The sequence below is a fragment of the Haemaphysalis longicornis genome, unplaced genomic scaffold (assembly GCF_048455015.1).
Source record: "Haemaphysalis longicornis isolate Haplotype H1 unplaced genomic scaffold, Haemaphysalis longicornis Haplotype H1 scaffold_2, whole genome shotgun sequence".
NCBI lineage: Eukaryota > Metazoa > Arthropoda > Arachnida > Ixodida > Ixodidae > Haemaphysalis > Haemaphysalis longicornis.
The window spans coordinates 217,146,318-217,169,538 of record NW_027526295.1 but is presented as its reverse complement, the minus strand read 5'-3'; the positions used below and the strand labels follow the sequence as shown (position 1 = coordinate 217,169,538).

The window sequence follows — 23,221 nt, the reverse complement described above, 5'->3', positions numbered from 1 at the left end:
ACTCCAAATCTGACTTTTTGGGTAATTAAAACGGGCATTCAAATCGTTAAAATTAATTTCGTATGCATTTGAGGGCTGCTTTCTTTGAATATAGCACTTTTAATTAATGTCTGTTGCTTCCAGGTTTGGATCAACAAGGCTCCGCTATTAAGGGTACAGAGATCATCACACGCACAAGTGAGTTTTTGAAGCTTGAAGGCAACCAACACTTGCTGCGTGCGAATCAGACAGACTGCAGGCACCTTTCTGTTCAAAAACTTGTTTTTCATCTTTATTTGTACAAGCTAAATAACATTATGATAGCAGACAGGCATATAATGAGAGAAAACATATTTCAGAAGTGCTCGTCCCACCAGATATCTCGCGTGAAGAAAAAAAAAAAAATCAGTCAAAACAGAAACAAGCTCGGCATAACCACAGACAAAGGGCAAGTGAATGTGGGATGTGAAAATGAAAGGGAGGGGAGGCAGAGAAGGAACATATACATCGATCTATCAAACACACCTCACTGCCCTCCCGCCTCAAGAAACAGGCAATGTTTCCTCTCATTTCCTTTTTTTTTTTTGTTCACCTAAATGAAGAGTTTGGTTTGAGACACAGCCCACAAATAATGCCTCCAGAGAATCGACGCTACACAAAGAAGCGGCAACTTAAGTTGTTGACCTTAAAACACGTGAAAAATGGAAAGAGTTCGCCACCAGCACGCTATGAACAGTACACACTACAGCGAAGGCAGTCAGGAGGCATTGCTGCTTTCGGGGTGAGCAGATAGGCGCCACCACGTCCACGCATGCACATGTATGTTGTGCGTGTGCTTGGTGCAATCAATGCACATGGAGCACCTACTCTGCCCCTTCCCACAAGTCATCCCAGAGCCTCGCTACACCCTTCCTCAGTCTCTCCTTCCACTACGGTAGACAGCCAATGTCTGGCTGCAGTACAAACACTCGTTTCTTGATGCACATCAACCACTAGAGATAAGCAGCGCTGTTTATCTGTGTGTCCCAACAATATGCTCGCTCTGCATTGAGACACAAAGTAAAAACAAGTCTCCTCACCATGAAATGCAATTTTTTGTGGTTCGTGTCTTCCAGTCAGTGAGCTAGTTTCTTGCGTACCTCTTCATTTCGCCCACGGGCAGAAAAGGTAGCCACAGATATGTGCCGACTGAATACGACTCTGACAGAAATCGTGGCGGAACGAATTGGGAGAAACAGTATATGGGGCAAAATAAAGAAAAGAAAGAAAGGGTATTGTTGCCTCTTTGTTCCCAAAATTGCACTACATGGAAAAGAGGATGATAAAAAGGAAGCGGGAAAATGAGAAAGAAGGGAACGCTGAAGCTCATTGCGTGATAGGACGTGGCGATTATCATGTCGCGTAGTCCTAATTAACCCCGTTAGTTTTCAACACAGGCCTCGGCTGAGTGCGTCGCAGCAAGGGTAGCATTAGACTGCAGTGAGAGTTTGTTAAAACAAACCAAGGGGGAAGTTGCACAGTGACTAGTAGAATCACGATGTTCTACATGCTCCCATTTACTTTTCTATTTTTCTTTCTCCACGACACTAATGTATCTGCACAACACCTCATTCTTTTCTTGTATGTGGCAGTGTGCTTTAAGCAGCATAGGGTAATACAGCGCACTTGTTCTTAGTCACGTCAGAAGATGGCGATAAGTGAGAAAATAGGCATGGGAGCCTACTTCGTAGAAACAACCGTGCGCACGTGACTCCATTCACCGACCATCTAAGCGTGTAGAATTCTTTCAGCTATGCCCTTAATACAACCTTTTTCAAAACACTTCGCTACAACGTTGAAAGGCTGCGCAAAATAACTGTTTGATGCACCCACACACGCAAAATCAAATGAAACACCTGCTCGTTTAAAATACAGAGGTGACAGAGTGAGGTTTAGTTTTCGTACAAACTATACCAACAGCATTTCCAGTCTGGTGGAGGGAAAAAAAAAAGTTATCGTTGCCGGGAAAATGAGACGCTAGGACTCGCAATACCAAATCGTGGACACATGCCTCACATCACAGCTCTCCACTGCTGCCACAAATACTTGTTTTATTCTGTAGGTGCATGCCCTCTGGTCAAACTTTGGTTTGGAATAAATGTGACAGCATTGCGGACCTCTTTTGGGAGATTTAAACGTGAATTAGGCAGTCATTGTGACATTTAATGCGTGTGTCAGTGAGAGAAAAAGAAAGCCAATTAATAGCACCTGCAAATGTAGTATATTAGATCAAACATTAAAATCGAACATTTCAGTTTAAGATCTTGAAGCAGAATGCACAAATGCTTCAAATGCTTTTAAAACGATTATGCAATAACCTATTCGTAAGAAAACCAGTTCTTCCCATGTTAAGAGCGCCACTCTCGTTGCCGATGGCTGAACACAAAGCAAGGCTGTGTGCAATAGCAACAAAGCCCTATTATTGTGCTGGATGCTGTTTCTGCCAAGCAAGGGAGCATGTAGAAGAAGCTTGATCCTAGGCAGCACATAACAGTATTGTCCGCTTGTAACGCGTTCCGGAAATACGGTACTACTGGCACGCATACAAAAGTCGCATGACAATTTCTTTGATGTTGCTCAAAGGTGAAAGGTGAAACCAGAGAAGATGAAAGAAACGAGACCAGAAGGAGAGCAGGGAGGGGGCTGGTGAAAACAATAGATAAATAAAAACGGTGGGTAGGGAAGTTCTCATCCTTGTTTTAATATTTATACATATATATGTGTGTGTGTGTGTGTGTGTATGTTTATAAAAGTACACAACGATGGATTTTTCTCTTGTTTACCTCTCATCACTGAATCAATGCCTGCTAAACACAAAAAAAGAAAAAAAGTAGAGAGAGAGAGAGAGAGAAATATGCCACGGCCTAAATAAAAGACTCTCACAGCAACGTAGGAAAGAATAATAACGAATAAACGCACCAATATGATATCCTCAATTGGCAGAGTATGTACACAAGTCGCGTGGGGAAAAATGCGACCGGAAAAAAAAGACCCTGGGCGCCGATTGTGCTCCTTCAGCGCGGCCCTTTCTCCCGACTGGACGGATTGGTTCGGCGGTGCATGCGCACGTATTCCGGCCGATAGCGAACATTCAGACGCTCGCAACGACCACGAAACGTATGCAGCCGACGCAACAACGTAAGGGTGGCTTCCTATCGCCCTCTAATACATATACAAACAAACTCGCATGTTTAAATAGAAACAACAGTAATAATAATAATATTATTATTATAATATAGTAAACAAGGGCTGTGCTCTCTGTCTGCTCTTTTCACGACAAGATTAAAAAACATAAGACAAAGGGCTCCATGTCCTTAAAAAATGCACTCAAAAGGAACGACAGCTGGCGACCATGGCCAAAGCGGTAAAGTGCTTTGCGTGGGAAGTCATCGGTAAACAACAGAAAGAGGTACAGATAGAAAAGGCAACACAACGGTCAGAATCAGCGATACAAAGTACACTCATTAAAACAGTGTTGCCAGAATATGCTGGGTCCTTAATTGTCAGCGCCCTTCAATTTTCTACCGTGAAACAGCTATGATGATTAAAAAACGCAATCTGTCACTGAAACGGCAGTTTTTTGAGAAAAATGGCCATCCTGCACCAGCCCACACTTCGAAACAGCATGTACGGTGGAGGAAATACATGTGCTCTCAAATTTCACGCACACTTCTTCAGTTTATGACATTTCTCATGTGTTGAAGCTGCCTGCTCGAAGTCTTCTGACAATGCAAGGCCTCAGCGCAGTGTCTGGAGTAAACTTGGCGGTCAATTCAATAAAAAGCAGAACACAGAACTACATTAAGGTTGGCCTGCTTGCACCACACTAGAGAGTAATAGGTGAGAACAAGAAGCTACAGCGTGGGAAAACTACGAAACTAAAAATTATTGTTACTTCCCAGGGTGAGAATTAATGTGCGAGAGATGAATTTACTCGTAGTGTAAATGAATGAGAACAATCACGCGCTTTCACACAAATGCAACACAAAACACACGCATACGGCTCTTCAAGACCAGAAGAGATCCCTGAGATTCTCCTACAGTGTGGCTGACCGAACCCTCCACCACTTCTTCAGGCTCTTGTCAATTTGAGTGTGAAATAGCAGCTTACGTTACCAAAACAAATGAAACGAAAAAAAAAAAGCCACGCTATTTGTCCGCTCTGCCAGTGCAGAATTTACTTGAAACTCCGCCACTGTAGCACCCCCTAAACCTTAAGAAACGAGAAACAGTAATAATAAAATAAACAAATAAAAGTGTGCAGTCCTTTGCTCGCAAGACTTGCTTCATGGCAGGTTATAAAACTTGTGATGTCTCCGTTCACAGGCTGTCACAGTCTGCAGAGAATTATGCTGACAAGAAACATCCTTCATATGACATTGGCGTTGCAGCTTGCTCCCAAAATTTAGAGCGCTGCTGTGACAGAAGCCCTCAATTGCACAGCCCATGTTAGAAGGTGGCAACATTCTGCGGCTGATGCCAGTGGCTAAAAGCTCGCACAATTTGTCAGGAAAGAAATACAGCATAGAAATTGTCGTGTGTATCACGCTATCAGTGCTTAGAAGGATTAGAACATTTTGGGCCGCGTGCTTTCCTCAGATGTCAGGAGAGGAAATAGACCGCAACCTTTAACAAGTTAAACACACGATCGTAAGCACTTGCTACCGGAAATTTCAGATTTAATGCTGAGAATCAAAGCCAACGCGGTCACTAATGATGATTAATGCCATGCTGCACACCTGCAGGCTGCCGTTAGAAGACACATATGCAGGGGGGAGGAAAAAGACAGTTCAGAACTGCGCTGCACTTTGAAACAGAAGAGACAAAAAGAAAGTTGGAACTTGGTCATCATAGCTTGTCAAAAGAAGTACCAAGGACTGCTTGTCTGGTTGACTCAGCCAAGCTCAGAAAAGTAATTCTTAACGGAGAACAGTGGAACCACGGGAAAAGCGGTAAACAAATTTTTGCAGTGAACTGTCCGGTTTGCCCCACCTAGGAGAAATTTCTACCGATGCAAATGCTATTTTAGTCATAACAACAGCTGGGGAACTGCTAGTGGGTAAACAAGTGACGGGAAAGAACAAGTGAACAAGAAATGCCTTAAAAGCCCAGCTGGGAAAGTTGTGTAAAGAACAGCAACAGAGATAGGTGAGATAATGAACGGCACAAGCAATAAAATGGACGGTAGAATAAAGAACCGAAAGCTTCCGCGAGGTACCAAGCACATCGTGAGAAAATAAGATAGCACAAAGGAAAAATGGATGGCGGAATAGCGAACATACACCTACCGCAAGGTACCAAGAACATCAACTATTGGAGGCAAGCAAACTAGTGCTTAAAACCATTTTTTGAAAATTGCTCTGAACAGGATGTCACCTTCCAGGTGCCGCGACCATAATAAATGAGGCCTTGACTATATTATACTGAATTACCCAGCGAGACTCAAACAGCAGCTCTTTGTTAAAATAACAATGGAACCTTTGTTACTGCGCTGCGATATAGTCTATAATGCCAAGCAGCAGGACTCCTCAATGAAAAGTGACAAAAGGAGAAACGCAAGTTAAAATGCAAATGAACAGGGAGGTTGTTACAAAAAACACACAAGTGCACACACGCATAAAAATAAGTTGCAAAAAAACGTGATCAAGAAAACATTCTTGTTCCCTTCATTCATACGCACACACAAACGGTCCATCTCCGATCCACTTGATCTGGAATTCCTTTAAAAAACACACGTGCTGGCATAAATTTTAGCAACGCTTGATTTCAGTAGCACGCAAGACATTCCCTTTGGTCGATCGAAGAATAAACATAAAAAGCAAGAGTATGAAACATGGCAAATGATTCATGTGTGCAATGTAAAAAATTTTATTTTTAATTGCGGATTGTGTAATGCCTCATTTTGTTTGCATTTTTAAGTCAAGATCACGACTACAACTTTGCCCAATTTTCTCTATCCTCTGTTAGGAGACAGCCAGAAAACAGCATTGCAGTGGAAATGTGAAAGTTTCTAAATGCGGTCGAAGCCTCTGCTTTGTTGCAAAATTCCCAAGGCCCAAATTCCTTGCCTTCATATAAACACTGTGCTATAATTCGTGATTCTTATTTGCTTTCTGGAACACAAAAACACAGAAACATGAAACATTACATCATCTCCAGATTGAGCATAGGCAATATTTTGCCAGAATTGACTTAAGCAAACCAAGCCTAGACGGTGCCTCCAAGACTGCACATGGCAGATGGCTGACTTGAACAGTCAAATTTGGTGGGGTGCTCAACATCTTTACGTGGTGAATATATTCCGCAGTTATGTTCACGCTGATAATGACTGCAAGAGTGAAAGATGGTACCGAGAAAACATTGAATATGCTGACGAGATGTAAAAATGCAGGAAAGAAATCAATACAGGAATCTGGAAGCTAGCAAAGTACGAGTGTACACTTGCCGGACATATTGCAAGCAGCCACCCATGTGCAAATTAGGCATATGTTATGAACAGGGAAGCCAACATAAGAAAGAAGCAATTATGTACGTGTACGCACTGCGTCAAAAGTAAAACAGAAATAGCATACACAGCCTTTGTGAGCCAATAAGAGTGGACGGGTCACAGTCACACACAAACACACACACACATTTACACACACACGCACACGCACACAGACACGCGCCCATACATACAGCAGTAACAAATAGACCGTCAGTGCACACAGGACAGAGTTGACAGGGGAAGGAGAGATGTACATATCTGCACACAACAGCACAGTGGCTTCGAGTAGAGATCAGCATTGCCATTGTCGGAAGATGCAGCAGCGGCTTCCCGTTCCTCGTCCTTGTGCCCTCACACTTCTCTCTCTCTCTTTCTCTCTCTCTCTCACATCAAGTTTTGGTTGACGGCGGGGAGGGGGGCTGGCTTCACACAGAGAGTCCAGCAGTGGAGCAACGCAGCAGGTGTGGTTGGCCTAGGACATCCTGTTTCGGTGGGACTGTGGGTATAGGACGCCGTGGTAGATGATGCCGTTCACTTCCATGGTCACAGACATGGAGTTGTCCGCCTGGTTCCTTCCGTCACCTGGGCAAAAGAGCAGACACACTTGCAACCTTCATCCGAACAGAAAAGAGAAGAAGAAACCAACAAAACCGGATTGCATTACACTTTCAAAGGAATCGGAGCAGAGAACGCGATGGCAGGTGATGCGTGCATACCTGCCATCGCATACCGGCCATTCACTAAATACCTGCCCAGTCTCCCCATTTAAGTGAATGCCACATCGCAAACCGCAAGCCATTCTACTCCGCTGCCTGCTCTTCCTCCACTGTATCTCAGATTTTGATGTTTCACACTCCAAAACTACACTCGGAAGAACTCAGATCCCCACAGGATCTTTAACGTGGGCTGAAATGTCAACACACGGGCGGTTTTGTTTTTCACCTCCATCAGAACAATGCCTTCTGTGGTAGGGATCGAACATGCGTCCTCAGGATGAGGAGCACAACACAATGTATCTCGTAGTAGAGAGAGAATGCGCTTCTACTCCTTGTTTTGCTCTTGACCAGCATGAATGTGAATGCATGACGGTGAATGTGTAACGACATAATTTTGCTTCAGTCAAAGATATGTTTGATTATATGATAAAAAAAAGGCACAGCCCTTCCTGTATTTTTATGACCCTTCCTTTTATGCCTCAGAAATAATGTGCCAGGCATCCATCCTTGAGTTCTCATTGGCTCGAAGGAGTCGGTGCAGTGCTGCTGGTGGACCACAAAATGTCACCCACATTCTGTAACGTTGGAGTGCCCGTATGATAGGTTGATTTGTTATTGGGCATCATGGAGTGGCAAAGATTAAGTGACAAGCTTCACCTGCTATCTAGCACTCGTGTATCTTTGTACACGCTGTTGGGTCTTCCGCGAGACGATCGGTGAACCGAGAAAAAGAAATTATGAGGGATGCCTAGAACTTTCCAAGAAGGTGAAGGTGAAAGCCCAGTAGGACCTTCTCTTGATCCAATGTAGAACTTGACTTGTTGCTGTTGAATATTGACGTTGCTCCCATCAGGCCACTGGCACAGCTTCATCCATCGCCTCTTCCCCTGATGAGAGTTACGAGCGGCATTTTGAGCTGCTATAGACTCATGTTTTCTCTGCACCCCAGGGTCATAACCAAGAAGAGGGGAAGAGGGGGGGGTCGAACCCATGGAAATTTTTCTCCAGGCAGCATGTGAGAAAGTGCTAGCGTTCCTTTCAGCTAAACACTTCCTTTCCCATAACTCATAATCCCTTCTCTGAAAAAAAAAAAAAAAGTCTGAATACAGCCCTGTCACTCATAGCTAGGGCCTTGTTCATCGTCACCCATAGGAATGAGGGATGAAGCCATGAGTCAATGCAGAAACGCATACCAGGCACGTCCAGAACGCTCTACGGTAACTGTTGTTTCCCTTTCCCTGTGAGCGCTCCAATCCTTCATACATCACAACACAAACTCGAAATATAGAGATCATAAGCTTTTGCTTTAAATAAACAATCTGCGACTGCCACTAGGTGCATGTTATGTATTTGGACGCACATTCCAAGGAATTAGTGTGCCCTCACACATACTGCCACTATCTTGTACTGTAGATAAGTGCATGCATGCGTACAGCACTGGGGACCGTTTCTATAGAATGTACGTGTATATGCAGGCTTACTGCATTGCAGTTATCGGTGCTTTATGCAGGTGTACATACTGAGTACAGCACTTCCCACAGTGGGTGCACGTGATTTTTTGGTGTTTATGTCCCATGCTGGCACAGCTCAGTGGCTGAGGCAGTGTGTTGCTGAGACCAAGGATGCGGGTTTGATTTCAGCTATGGGGGTTGCTTGTCTGGTGGAGACAAAAAAAAAACAAAAAATGCCTTATGCTACTGTCGAGATTTTGGGGCACATTAAAGATGACCAGGTGGCCTACATCAATCTTCAGGATTTCACTACAGTGTGCCCTGTATCCAAGGTGTAGCGTTGGTGCATAAAACCCCCGAAATTTAGTGTTCTTGTCATTTCAAGCCTACATTTTTCTCCTCTGGTTACTAAGCGCCACAAGTGTACCTTTTTGGTACTTTAAAGCTTCGAGCAGCCGCTCCTCACTTTGTGGGGCTAAGATCACTGACAGATTCCTCCAAGTAATCGTGATGAGAGTTGTGTGCTATTTTCGGCAGTTTATACCTCCAACACTTTTAGACAGTCTCGGCGCTTCTGACAAATAACCCAGTCGAACTTCAGATAGGATGAGCAAAGTTTATTTAAGAGAAATTTTTGATGGGCAAATATAAACAACAGTTATACGGCAGCCACAAAAACTTATGCAGCCGAACACGGATATATCGCACACGGATACATCGAATTATTGTCTATATCGAACAGTCCGAGCATCCCCTTGTAAATTACAGAGGGGAACAGAGCAACACAGACGAAACACAAGAAAGTGACAACCATGAGCGCTGCATGAGGTGAGATGTGTTTGGTTTGTGTTGCACTGTTCCCCTCTTTGTAATTATGCACCAACTCACCCAAGCCTTCACCCTCGGAAATCACATGCAAAAGTATAGCGCTGTCGTATGCTTGTATCGAACTACCGATTGCGGGCACATTCGATATATCAAACGCTGCGTCGCAAGTGTCCCTGCAAGTGCACTTCTCCTGACGGGTTGGGTGTGATGGTGACGATGCCTTCTCGCGGGCACTGCCGCGCTAGGTGAGAAGGAGGCGGCGTCAACTCGCTTCAATGGCCTTCAACACTTGCTGCTTGCACGCTAATGGGGGGCAGCCGCATGGCAGAGAGAACGCGGGGAATGAGTGGGTGCAAAATGCATTAAAGGTGGAGGGGAAACTGACCAGAAATGCTCGGTTTCCGGCATTTTTTTTCCGTGCTTGAGCAGTTATTAGTGGTGGCTTGCACAGGGATACCGATGTGACGTGGTGCGTGCTTTTTTTGTACTTTGTACATGGCACGTGTTTCGGTGCCATGGTCACGAAAAAACAGAAGAATTTGGATTCAGCGACAAAAGCGGGCATTATTCGACGGTGCTGGCCGGTGAAAAGATGTTGGCTGAAAATAATTTGAAATTTCCCACAGCATTTTTTAACACGATACTGGCGACACTGTGCATCAAACCTGACGTAAAGCCGAAGGCAGCATGGCCATGGATCGGTCGATCCGAAGCGTGTCGTGTGCAAAGTGGCCTTGCTGCGTGGCTCCAGATGAGAGGTGTTCGGATGCCAAATACGACGGCACTGAGTGGCTTGAGAGTGAATTTTGAGAGAGATATCAGCACTCCCAAGCGCCATTTCGAATGACACAACGGCACAAGATGATGTGCAGGCTGTGACGATCATCAGCAATGCCAAAGAAGCAACCCTACTACGTTCCCGACCGCCCACTGCAGCCGAGCTTGCATCAGTGCTCAGATTTCCCACTGTTGTGGCACAGGGTACAGCACCGGATTTTCTTAATTGGATGGCGTTCGCAAGCTTGACTACAGTGTGAACTTTATGATGCAGAAGAAGAAACAAGCGAATCTCACAGACTTTTGTCATGTTAAATAAAATGCAGTGTGGATCAAATTTTCCATGCTGTGAGGAACAAATCGGTAAGTTACCGCTTGTCACAACCACGGAAAGCTCTCAGTGATGTGCAGAGTCATCATATAATCTTCAGACAGGCATATTTTATATTTCGAATTACCGATATATCGAACTATTTCGTGATCCCCCTGGAGTTTGATATGTCCATGTTCAACTGCAGTGCAATTGCAGGTCGATTTCCCAAAAACCCTTCTACTGGCAGCCCTGTGCCATTCACTGCTAATGCAACAGTTCCAGCTATGAAGCGCGTTCACCAGCCAACAGGACGCTCACCTCTGCTGTTCAGCTTGATGTGCGTGGTGTGTGGCGTCATCGAGTGGGCTAGGAGGCGCTCCTCGTCCGAGGGGTGGAACCTCTTGGAGGGGGGCACTCCCAGCGATTCATCCAAGAGCCTCCGGGGGTCTAGGACCTTGTGTTCGCCGCCACCACCACCGCGTGGCACTTCCAGGTTTAAGGCTTCCTGCTGCTGGGGCACATACAGCGACAGGCTGTTCTCTTCGTCACCTGCGGAAGAGCAGCCAAGGAGGGCGACAAGCGTGAGGTGCCGCGCGAGACCAAGTCAAAGTTCATTTCGCACTTTTATGTAACCACGTTCGTGTTCCAAATAGTGCGTTGTCTTCATTCATGTTTCATACTGCTGTGTCGTTTAGGAAACACTATCTTTCATAGCTGCAGCACCTGCTCGATGACAAAGTTCCACCTGTTTTGTTGTTATGTGAAGTATTTGTTCTTCGGCTAGTAGACAGGAATTTGTGGCAGGGGTGGTGGATGTGGTGGCGAAGTTACAGGTCACCCCCGCTAAACCACCTGTGTTGCCCACGTGTAAAAATGCAGACCTCAACCGAGACAGGGGAAATGCAGGATTTGTGGGAGACCGAATGTCATACCATATGCCAAGTCACCACAATGCTTGCTTTTGATTAGACAATCCCACAAACAAGGTTAGGAGTCGCAAGTCGAAGACACTCACTTCAGATTGGTCATTCCCCTAAAGGAGTACTGACACCAATTTTTGGCGTTAATATTATTGCACAGTTCGCTTCCTTTGCTTATCAGAATACCCTAGCTGAAATATAAGTGGCCTGCGACGTGAAGAACATACATTAATTGGATCTCATTTATCGTGCCGACGGAAAAGCACGCAGAGGGGCACCCAGCAAATGGACATCAGCGTGACATCATTCCGTAGTAGCCAAAAGAAGTGACGCGACACCACTCGTCAAAAACTCGTGACGTCACTTCACACACGCGGCCCCGCGAGCGGCGACTGGGCACTGGCGCATTCACAAACGGGTGTACGTAGCCAGAGCTACAGGCATAACCGCTGCCCAGAAAGGCACTGCTGGCAAAAATAAAGTTCCACACAGTGGAAAGGAAGCGATAATATAGGCCGGAATCCCAACAGAAGTCGCCATCAGGACTTTTATTGAAAGCAGTCATCGAATTTTCGCCGCAATGGTAGGCCTTCAGGCAGCTCAGCCATTCAGCTCCGGCGGCGGTGCAGTCGAAACAACGCCCCCGCCAGCCTCCGCAGTGTTTTGCCATCCGCACAAAGTGGTGAGGTCATGCCGGGATTCTGTCATATGCGCCTTTCGGGCTGAAAGTGCGGGAAATTGAAACGAACGATTTTCAGGCTGTTCAATGTAATTAATTATCGCAAACTGAAGTATTTAAAGTGATGTGTCAGGTTTGCCTGACCATTAAGCATTTATAAAAGCAATAAAAATGGATCATAAAATTTTCGTGTCAGTACTTCTTTAAGGAAGGTTATGGAACCCAACCAAAACGTATATAAAGGCTTATCTAGTTCATATGCCTGTACAAGCCAACTTCGTTGCATTTAAACACCTGTGCGGTGGAAGTGCAATGCATACAGCCCACTGCTGTAGTTCCCGTGCTGAAGTTGTCCCTCGTGTGCAATCTATGCCCCATAATTATGACCGTTAGGTTGCAGAAATTGGGTAAAGATGCGAAGTTTCCTCCTCACGGATCAACATGGTCCACTGGTAGTGGCAAGAACACCATCCAACCTGCTCAGTGTCTGACAAGATTGCATGTTTCCCCTTAAACACTCAGAAGAAGAACATGTCAAGAATTCATCATTTTTCCGTGTCGGGAAATGCCATATGTAAGCCTGGCAGATTGTCTGTGGCTACACAAAGTTATAAGGCAAGCATGCTGCCGAACGTGACAGCATTCCTGACCCAGGGAGTAAATTAAATAATGCCATCACTACATTAATAAATAGTAGCTGACTAGCCTTGAAGAGTATGCAGAGGGTTTATCATGTGAATACCAATCTGTAACGTTAAATGACGGAGCATAGACTTATCATCTGAATACCAATCTGTAACGTTAAATGACGGAGCCTAGATTTCTTGCTGGTGTTGCCTTAGTGTGCCATCCATGAAAGGGGCTTCCTGAACATGGATTGGGTGGACACAAAATATTTAGAATTGCCAAAGTTCACGGCCACGGTCATGCTGTTTTTTAGCTATGCCCTTTTTATTGAAAGCTTATTTTTGCAACATCAGCTAACAAAATTGAACTTGCTTATTCCACAGCGATATTCTTTGGACTATGAGACACCAAGAAAGTTGCCACAAAACTTCACAAAACTTCTTAAAGTAGCCAAAATAGTCGATCATTCATAGAAATGCCATCGCTCCTGGTACCAAAAACATGATACTTTTTGTTCACACTTTCCAAGCCAAAAATAACACCTGCAAACGATAGTCGGATGAGATTTTTGTGCGATGTTGTGCTCATAATTCTATCACTGTCACCTTCTGCCTGGTATTCGCTGTCGCCAAACATTACCTGAGCTCCCCTCTCAAAAACCAAAATAACCCAACCTTTTGCGGCCCTCATAGGCATGTTTGCTGTTTCAATAGATTTCAGCTCAATCATAATGACTCTCTTTTCAAGCTGACGAGGACTTCTGCATAGGCCTATGCAAGGATGCATATTTACCTACTTGTCTTTAAAAGGCACTGTGGTCGCCATTATATCCCCCGACAAGGCACATTAAATGAACATTGTGTCTTTGCATATTAAAGCAAGCTACCAGTCCAGTCCAGGGATGAGCAACCCCCTGAAACAATTAAGGAATCTGTTGCACAGATAACAACGGAGGGCCCGAAAGGACGCAAGTCGAAGTTGGCCATGGATCAAAACAGATCAATCAGGTCATCCCACAGAATGGCTAACAAGGAACAAGACTACAAAAGCCAGAACGGTCTTTTCCAATTACTCGCCTAGTAGCCCTCAAGCAAACGACGTCAAAGGCGAAGAGTCGCCTGACCTCCGCCATCGAGCCGCCGTCACGGTAATCTAATATCGCGACCGGTCTGGTCAGGTAGAAGCAGTGCGTGAGAATACGCTTATTCAATAAACAACTCGCTCGCTTCAGACTTCGCCCAGCGAACCCGATTAACTTCGAGTGGCGTACATTTTGCCGGCGAGAAAACCCTCCCAGTTGTCCACCCGCCCACTTCACGCGCTGCGTCCGCTTTTTTTGCGCCGCGTAAGATTTACTGAACCGCGCTCGGGGGATAACAACGGTTCTGTTCGATTAACATTCCAATCCAAATCTCCACGCAGGTATGCGCAAAGAGCGCGCCAGTGGTATAAATAATCGAACGGCAGCGAAACCGAAGCGTCAGACAGCGCCGGCTCCGGGAGTTCCATCTGACGAGTTACGGCCATCACCGATAGACGGCGCCACGCGCCCCGCGCGCATAGCACCGAAGGCCGAGGCCTATCATCAATCAGCGGCGGCAAATGCTTACGCGCGCTGGCTGCTGCTCGCCCCGTGGAGCGAGACAGCCACACCGATGATGACAGAGTTCATTTCCATTTAAATGGAGTCATGTTGGTTCTCTCTAGCGTGACCATTTCGATGTGGACGTTGGGCCTTCCCCTCTCCTCACTTTTTGAGGCCGCTTTAGTGAGCAGTGGTGCTGTCTCGCTCTCACCTCCCGAACTCCCCTCCCTTTGTCTTCGTTCACTTTTCTTCCCCTTTTTGTTTCAGATCGAGGTGTAATCATGTTCGCGATCAAGATTGCCACTGGTTTATTGCGGTTTTTTTTTTTCGCTCTTTTGTTGCGTCACATTCTTCTAGCTTTCCATCTGGCCGCTGTCCTGCAGCCCGATGGCCGACTGCTGCTTTTGCCCACGCATCGACAAAACAAATGTTTGGTTCGCTGCCATTGGGCGGGAGATGTTGCCTCTTCAGGCCTAGCATTCATTTTCTTGTTTGCTCGCGAAGCGAGCAGTTGTTACGTGCGCAACGAAAGGCAATCACATAGGACGAGCACCCCGTTTTCGTTGCACACCGCAACAGTGGTTTCCACAAACGGGAATTAACCGACCGCGATGGTCAGCGGAGGTATGGCATTACAGACAACAACAGATTTCGGAAATGATGTCAGTTCGGGTTAGCTTCGCATCAAATTGCAGTCAACCTAGGTTGAGCAAACGATAGTGACCAAACCCAAAGCCGGACGCGTTACGAGTCGCAGACTCGCAGACCTAATTCGCCATCAATGCACGTTTCGGACTAGTTGGTTCTTAGGCTAGAAAGAATAAAACATCGTTTCTCTCACGTATGGTGCGTTCGTTGACTTATAATTGACCATGTTTGGCCGGTCCCTCCCCCCTCTCCAATCAGGCTTAGGCCACCCTCGATCTAATACAGGTTTTTTAATTGAGTTCTCGCGCAGTATTGCTCTATCCAGTACTGCACCATTTTTTGACGTTCACCTGATGTTTCAGCGCTTTTTTATTACAGGATTTGAAGCATGCCTGACCCGAAACAACATTTTCTTATTCGTAACCGACCTAATCCTCTCCTCTCTAACGCGGCGATATAAATAAGTCGCAGCTTCTAGAACCAAGACTTATTTATACTGCACTCAAAGAAGATAACAAGAACTCGTTTGAAACATGAACACTAAAACATGGTACACCGTCAAAGAAAATAAAAAGAATCAATTTAAAGCATAAACACTAACACATATAACACATAGTACGCCGTCTTTTCTAATGAATTGTGCGTTTCAAGCAAAAAATGCCCCTAATGGGCATGGAGAGGCATCGTGTAGACGTTTTACGGTTTATTAATTCTTCGCTGCGTTAACTGCTCAAAAGTACAGGATGCCTCCATTTCCGCTCACTATTTCTTACGTACACGTGACAGCGCATAACTAGGTCGAGTGCTTAGCCTTGCAAACTACCGTGACGGGCATATTTTAAAGAACTTTTTTGCCATACGCGCCCTGTTCGCCGTAGTTTGTTCGTTCAAGGTGCAAACGGGCGCGCACTTCCTCCCGCAAGCGTCTTCGGCGTTCTTAGCAAGCAAGTCCGCAGAAAATCACGAACATTTCGCGCATTTCGCGAACTCTACAGCAAGTTAACGCGAAAGGATCTGGGCAGTTTTCTTTTTGGCTGTATTTAAATATTTGTTCATTATCCCGCTCTATCCCGGTGCGTTTCGTAACTGCGCCGTTCTAATTGTTCCGAACTAGAAGTTTTAGAAGGACAGAGGCGCGCACGCGCACCGTGAACTGGTGAGGAGCACCGCACTGTATACGGCCAAGCCTTATTTTGGCCTATTCCACAGCGCAACGTCACAGATGGCGCTGTCGTCGGTATCGACTATACCTCTACACCGGTATCGTCGGTATCGGTGTAGCGTCGGCTTAAAACAGTACGGGAGGCTTAGCGAAAAAAAGACGAGGACGGTGGCAAACGTGACAGGCGCTTTCCGCGTCCTCGTCACCGTCCTCGTCTTTTTTGCGCTAAGCCTCCCATTCAGTATGTACCAACTAGCCCAACAGCACGTTCTGTTTCAAACAGTACGCATTGAGAAAATATCCCCGGAGGCTCCCAATTCGCTGCAGCGTCGGCAGCCAGTGTCACCGCTGTCGGAACTGTAGCAATGGAGAACTCTACACAGAGTCCACCCATAGGGTAGTTTAAGTGAGCGTGTAGTTTACCCGACGAGGGTCCACCCGGGTGGTGCTGCGACGGTGGCGGTGCGTGTCCGTTGGCCTGCCGGCAGACGAGGCTCATGGCGGACGAGTGGTGGTTTCGCGAGCTGGGCGCGGCCAGCGACGCCGCGGCCGAGGACATCATCTCAGCGTAGTGGCTGTAGCTCGAGCGGCGGCCCTCGCGCCGGTTGCCGTCGATGGCCGCCTGCAACTCGTCCGGCTGGCTCAGCTTCTCCTTCTCGCACTCGTACGGGTAGAGGTACTTCATGTACCTGCCACGGAAACAAAGCACGACGCGCACACCACGGGTGAGGAGACGTAGGCAAGGGTCAAACATACATGCGCACTTATACATACAGGGGAGTATCATACGGCAGTGTTGGCGTAGACAGTCCCATTTTTGAGATTCACACCGGACGCCCTCCCTCTTTCTTTTAACGGCGAAGCTGTTTAGGGACTCGCAATGTCCGTTGATGATGCCCGTCACGCCAGGCGAAGGTACCCCGCTGGGCCGAAAGACGGCGCCACAGCCTCGGCGGCCGTCTAGTGCAAGGTCTCGGCTCGTGCGCCGGGGCACGCGGCGCACGTCCCCCCCCCCTCCCTCCCCCCCCCCCCCACACACACACACACATATGCACCGATAAAATACCACACCTCCGTGGTTGAGCTTCGAGCACGTACAGCCGGTAAAACGCTTGTCTATAACAGCGATTTCAACTTCAACCAGCTACATCCGAAAACTGCCGAAACATACACTCTTAGGCAAAAAGGACTAAAATAGGGACTAAAATACAGCCGTTAGTCTTCGCGGGCGACCGTTCATCTTCAAAGGGAGTATCTGCGGCAGAGTACGTGCCGTGTGCATAAATTCGGACTAACTGTTCGTCCCCGCCGATCTATAAGGAGTAACGGGAAGACGAAACGCATGCAGTTAGTCTCTTTGCTGCGTCGTTAATCCCCTAATGGCGTCGTCGTTTCCCTTTCGCGCATACGTCTGCGAACAGTTTTATATTTCCAAAACACAAGGCATTGCAGTCACTGGGTGCTTTAGATGGTGCCACGGGAGAAAATATTGATGTTAGTCATAAGAAAATCGCCTAGGGTTAGTAGAGCGGCGGGTAATGGCAAGGAGCGGCGAAGCGCGATTGTCATACGCTTCTCGGCGAGGTTATGTTGATACGCTGTGTTGCATTCGATTCGTGCGAGATAATAACGGCCAATGAAAGCTTTCAAGCGCTTTAACAGTAACTCAAAAATTAGTGACAGTAGCAAAAGTGGATTCCTGAGCGTAATGAATATGTATATGTTTAACAGACTAGAAAAAACGCATGTTGCTGATGACAACTGCAAAAAAAAATGCTCGCTACAGGTAAGCGTCTCGAAGTTATCTTTTACACTCGGTACATAATTGCCTTGGGCACCAAAGCTATGACAATGCTGCAACTGCTGTAAAACCCGCTTGCATTTCGCAGTCGCAATCGTCTAGCGACGCGAATTTGGAGAATTCAGGCTAAGCAACACCAAATTCGCTTTCGCCGATGCAGGAAAATATGGCATGTTTCCTTATTATGACACTCACACAGACGACACCTTTCACATACGTTACATAGAGCACTTAACATATGTATCGAACACTAAGAAAGCATTTAACTTGCGCTAATTTGTATTGAAACAAATGAGTCGTCCGATCGCCCAGCTACCTGTCTCAACTGGGCGACGACGAGTTGATTGTTATTTACGAAAAAAACTATGGTTGTGAGGCTCTACTTCGAATCGAACTGAGCAATAGTCCCTAAACCTAGCAAAGCGCTAAGCGCAACGCGCAAAACGCGGTCATGTTCGCTTGCACAGATAGAAATTCGGGCACCAGCTGCAATGGATCTGTTGCGTTATGCACAGAACTACACCCTGTACACTTGAATATTATCTGCTGCAGGAACCAACCGTCGGCGTGGTCTAGCGGGTAGCGCGTCGGGTTCCTCGTGTATAATTCAGGGCGTCGGGGGTTCGATTCCTGCCGGTGCTGGTGTTTTTTCTTTTTTCTGCACTCTACGCAGTTCGTCCTTGGGGAGTATCGGAACGGACCATCCGGGTGGGGGACTAACCGTTCGTCCCCTCGCAGTTAGTCCCCAAAGGGACTAATGATTGTGGCAGAGGCCGTTAGTCCCCGAAAGGACGAACTTTTAGTCCTTTTTGCCTAAGAGTGTACTCGTTCCAAACATGTCGGAGGCAAAAGCGAAGGGCTGAGACTTCAGAATTCCGCAGTAGTTTTATTCAAATCCCGCTCCGGCGGGGCAGGATAGGGCTGAGAGTACGAACGCTGTGTTATAGACAAGCCTTTTACCGGCTGTACATACCGCGGCGAGTGGCGTTGTGAGCGACCCTCGCCGCTGCGGGAGGCGGCCGCCAGCGTGCTGAAGCTAGATCCGCTGTTTCAGCAGATTTCAAAGGCGTGGACTTTTTTAATGGGAAAGCATTGTGCCTTATATGAAGCATTATATGAGGCGAAAACCACGGCGTTGTCGAGGTCGGGTGGCTGGGAAGATCCCCGTGCATCCTCTATACCAGTAAGAAAAAAAAAAAAAAAACCGTGGCGGGAACGGGAATCGACCCCAAGGACGCACGGAGGCAGACAAGCAACTTTGTCACTATTCCTCAATGGTACACAGCTTTCCAGGTACTTTAATTGTCAACAAACGGGTCGGGTGCTAAGAGAAATAAAACATAAAACGAGTGCGCAACCGTCGTGGCTCCACAGCCCGCCGAAGGAGATTATACGGATTTCGCATTCAAAATAAGTAAGCAGACTTAAAGGAGCCATGAAGAGAAATACAACTTCGTTTAATTTGAAAGAACTAGGATTCAGTATCTCACTCAGCTCCATTACAGCCACAAAAGATGTTTTTAGCGCAAAAACAGCAAGAAGTATTTAAAAACTTTCAAATTTTGCGCCGCAGTGACGTGTTATGAGCAAGAATGACGTCATACGGGCCAACAATAAAACAATTTTCAGTGCGTTAACTGCACATTAGCATTCAAGTGATGCGGTCAAATGGAACTAGAGGACCCATTACAGACGTCCAGTCATGTGTCGTCGCGACAGGTCAGTTAGGCGGCCGCCAATCGCACAAACAAGGTTCCGTGACGTCATAGAAAAGTTGCGGGAAATTGGCTAGGGGGTCGCGACTGCTTCACACGTTTTCTTTCATATCTCCGTTATTTGTTCGAAGATTGCGATGATATTGGTATCATTGTTATCGGGACTAAGCAGTCTTTCTAATAAACCCAACTTGTATTTTGTCTTCATGGCTCCTTTAATTGACCCGAGGAATTTCAGCCTATACTCTGATCCAAACACTTTAAAGGGAGGAAAGGTGCGTTTGAATAAATCGAAAGGAGGGTAGAGTGTGAGAGAGACGGGGGAGAAATAAAAATGACGCCAGGCGCCATACCTCAGGTTCGAAAAAATCAGGACGCTATGCGGTGTGCGCGCCTTATCGGACCCCTCTCGAGCCGGGCACAAGGACGGAAAATAGATAAAAGGTTGTCACAGCGAATTTCATGATCGTTTAGGACCCGTTACATTCACGTCTGGCTGGAATATCCCGAGAGAGAGGAAGTGATATGAGCACTCAGTATCTGGGACAGTGGACACCGAGGAAAGCCGACACACAAGGCTGAACCTTCTACAATAACAACGAGTGGAGGGCGCGCAGCAAGGATGCAGCTCGTATACCCATGGAGGCAGGCACAAAAGGCCACAGGCCCTTCCGGACACATTCCCATCGTTCGAGTGCGCTATTTCGGAGCACTCGCACAAGTTTTGGGGGACGATAAGTGAACGTTGTTACAATGAAGCTGTGTAAGGCTCACTCCTGGATACATCGTCCTGTCGAATATGCATCGCGGCAAAGCCAACTTCCTTGCGAAATCTCTGTTGCCCTCAGTCTAATGCGGATAGTATCTGCGAAAAAAGTCAGTGTAACTGACCGCTAAGACGACTGTGTCATTCCGCCGAGTTTCATTTACTTGTCTTTAATAGTTCATTCACAGCGTGGTGGCAAATGTTTCGGAATTATACCATGTTGCGTTGCTTCTACGGGAGAAATATGGTTGCAGATAAAGGCTGTAACTCGCATTTCATCGGAACTCTCCCGAAACAAATCATATGAAATTAGACGGCTCGAACGACTACATGGCCGGGAAATCTTATCTGAGCAGGTATCATGAATAACTATCAGTCGTACTTCTAATACAAATAACATAAAGCAGCATCACGATTCTTTATTGTTTTAACGCGCCGACGCAACGCAGGCGGCGATGAGGCATGCCGTAGTGGAGGGCTCCGGATTAATTTTGACCACCTGGGGATCTTTAACGTGCGCCGAAATGTCGTACACACAGGCGCTTTTGCTTTTCGCCTCCATCAGAAAAGCGGCCGCCGCGGCCGGGAATCGAACCCGCATCCTCGTGCTCAGCAGCGCAACTCCTTAGCCACTGAGCCACCGCGGCGGGTTAAGCCGCATCATGAAGCCACCGTGAAACACACAGCCCCATGTTATTCTGCTGGGGCAAAACTAGTCCTTCCAATTAACTCAGACGAACACTACAGCGCAAATTAGACACAACCGTGTTTTGTTTCACTACTTTCGACTGCGCCCAATTCAATGCGCTCGTGAATAAAGTACGGTTACATTGCCATTCAAAGCACATTTGTTAACAATTTTCCTTGGCACTCCAGCAGCTTCGCAGTTTACTCCGGTAAGCAAGGCTGAGTGGCAATGTTTTTCTTAACTATTTTATAGACGAGTGTCGGTGACTTCGAGGGGACTGCAGGCTGCGGAGGAGGTTTAGCTGGGTGGATGCACCGGTTGTGCGCACTGTCGATATGCGTTCCGTGTAGCTCTGCATCGCCACCGAAAACGTAACTGCTCGAAACAACGCCACCGTCGCAGCAAAGGACACGTGGACCGTACTGTGTTGGAAGCTGAAAATGACACTATTACGTTTCCTGAAATAAGCCTATACTTGATCTCACACAGCAATCACCAGAAACCAACCAACCGAAATTACTGATTATCCAAACCTTTAAGAAGCACTTGCCCTCGAAAACCTGACTCCTTGTTTTTTGTATGTTTAAAGGGGCGACAACCTTTTTTTCTGCGCGCTCATTTTCAAGCACACACAAAAGCGTTCGTTGTAGCGTCAGTTGGCGCGTGTTAAAGGAATAAACTGCACCACAAAAATGAGGCACATGATAAAGCTTAGGATATAGGAAAAAGACCTTCCTGTTCAGACCACTCCACCTGTGCCCATATGCATGTTGTTGCGAAACGCCCTTTACGCTAGCTTTAATAGCCCCACCGAAAAATGTCCGACTGAGTTACCACGGCAATGCCAGGGTGTCCCGCAGACTTTTTAGCAGACTATCTCTCTCTCCCTCACTGTGCGCACGCGTGCGTGCGACAAGTAGGAGGTAACGGACCAACCGCGAGATTTTAACAGTATACTGTTTCCAGCCGATTTCGATAAGATAAAGTTATGACACGAGGCCCCGTCGCACCCACGCGGTACTGAAGCCGCGGTGTTCGGCACATCGAAAGAGCAAAAGTTGCAGTGTTCGGTTCATTGAAGGCACAAAATCGTGGCGAAACGAGGAGCACGCCAGGCTACCACCTGCGCTCACAGTGTGTATACGTGACGGCGATTGGCAATTAGCGGGGAATTCGCGGTCAGGAGCAAGTTTTTACCACTCCTCCCGCGATAGCTGCTAGCCCAATTTGGCACGTCCCGAGCTCATCGCCATAAGGATAGTGCGCGTCGCGGGCGTGCGACTTAATCGAATATGCAAAAGCCGTCGACGCGTCCGCAGAGACAGCCAGCCAGTGGAACCCCACGTGTGCCTCTGAGTCAACACCATCGCGACCACACCGGGTCGTCGTATTCCTTGCGCAAAGAGATTAAAGTGATATCGGCGTCGCGAGACGACCTTTCTCGGCTTGTTCGCACTTCATCGGGAAATTAATGGCTGAGGAAATTACCTTCAGCGCACGAGGCGTGGAGCGCATGAAGGAAGGAGAAAAAAAAAAAAAAAAAAAAAGAGCGCAGGAGGTGTTCATCCCGAAGCGCGAAATTACATTGGAATTTTTATTGCGAGGTGTTGACATTGCGAAACCCCGTTGGCTTAACAAGGGAAGCGGAGAGAGAGAGAGAGAGAGAGAGAGAGAGAGAGAGAGAGAGAGAGAGAGAGAGAGAGAGAGAGAGAGAGAGAGGGGGGGGGGGGGGGAGGGAGGGAGGGGGGGGAGGGGGGGAGGGAGGGGGCTGTGTTTAGCGACAGACCACATGTTTAGCGACAGAGTTGATAACGGCTACAATGATCCTGTCGCGCTCTGCCGAGTCGCATGCTGCCCTCGGCGGATGTACAGACAAGAGAAAAAGTTACGAGACCACGAAGGGGAAATTTCGGGTAATTTCTCTACCGCACGGCAGCCCGGAGTATTATGTGCGGAGTTTTACGATAATTTAGTAATTATTTAGTAATTTAGTAATCTCGCACGCATACAACAGTTTTTGGGCTGCAACGCGAAGAGAAA

At 46.9% G+C, this 23,221-nt stretch overlaps 1 pseudogene across 1 annotated transcript in view; it reads right to left on the bottom strand.

Moving 5' to 3' along the window:
• Window positions 1–243: 243 nt before the first annotated feature.
• Window positions 244–23,221, bottom strand: part of LOC144169900 (uncharacterized) — a 235,901-nt pseudogene continuing 212,923 nt past the window's right edge. The window contains exons 9-11 of the transcript XR_013322536.1: window positions 16,635–16,900; window positions 10,909–11,139; window positions 244–7,087 (exon numbers count right to left, since the gene is read on the bottom strand). The product of XR_013322536.1 is annotated as an uncharacterized LOC144169900 (transcript). The remainder of the gene's footprint in view (window positions 7,088–10,908; window positions 11,140–16,634; window positions 16,901–23,221) is intronic.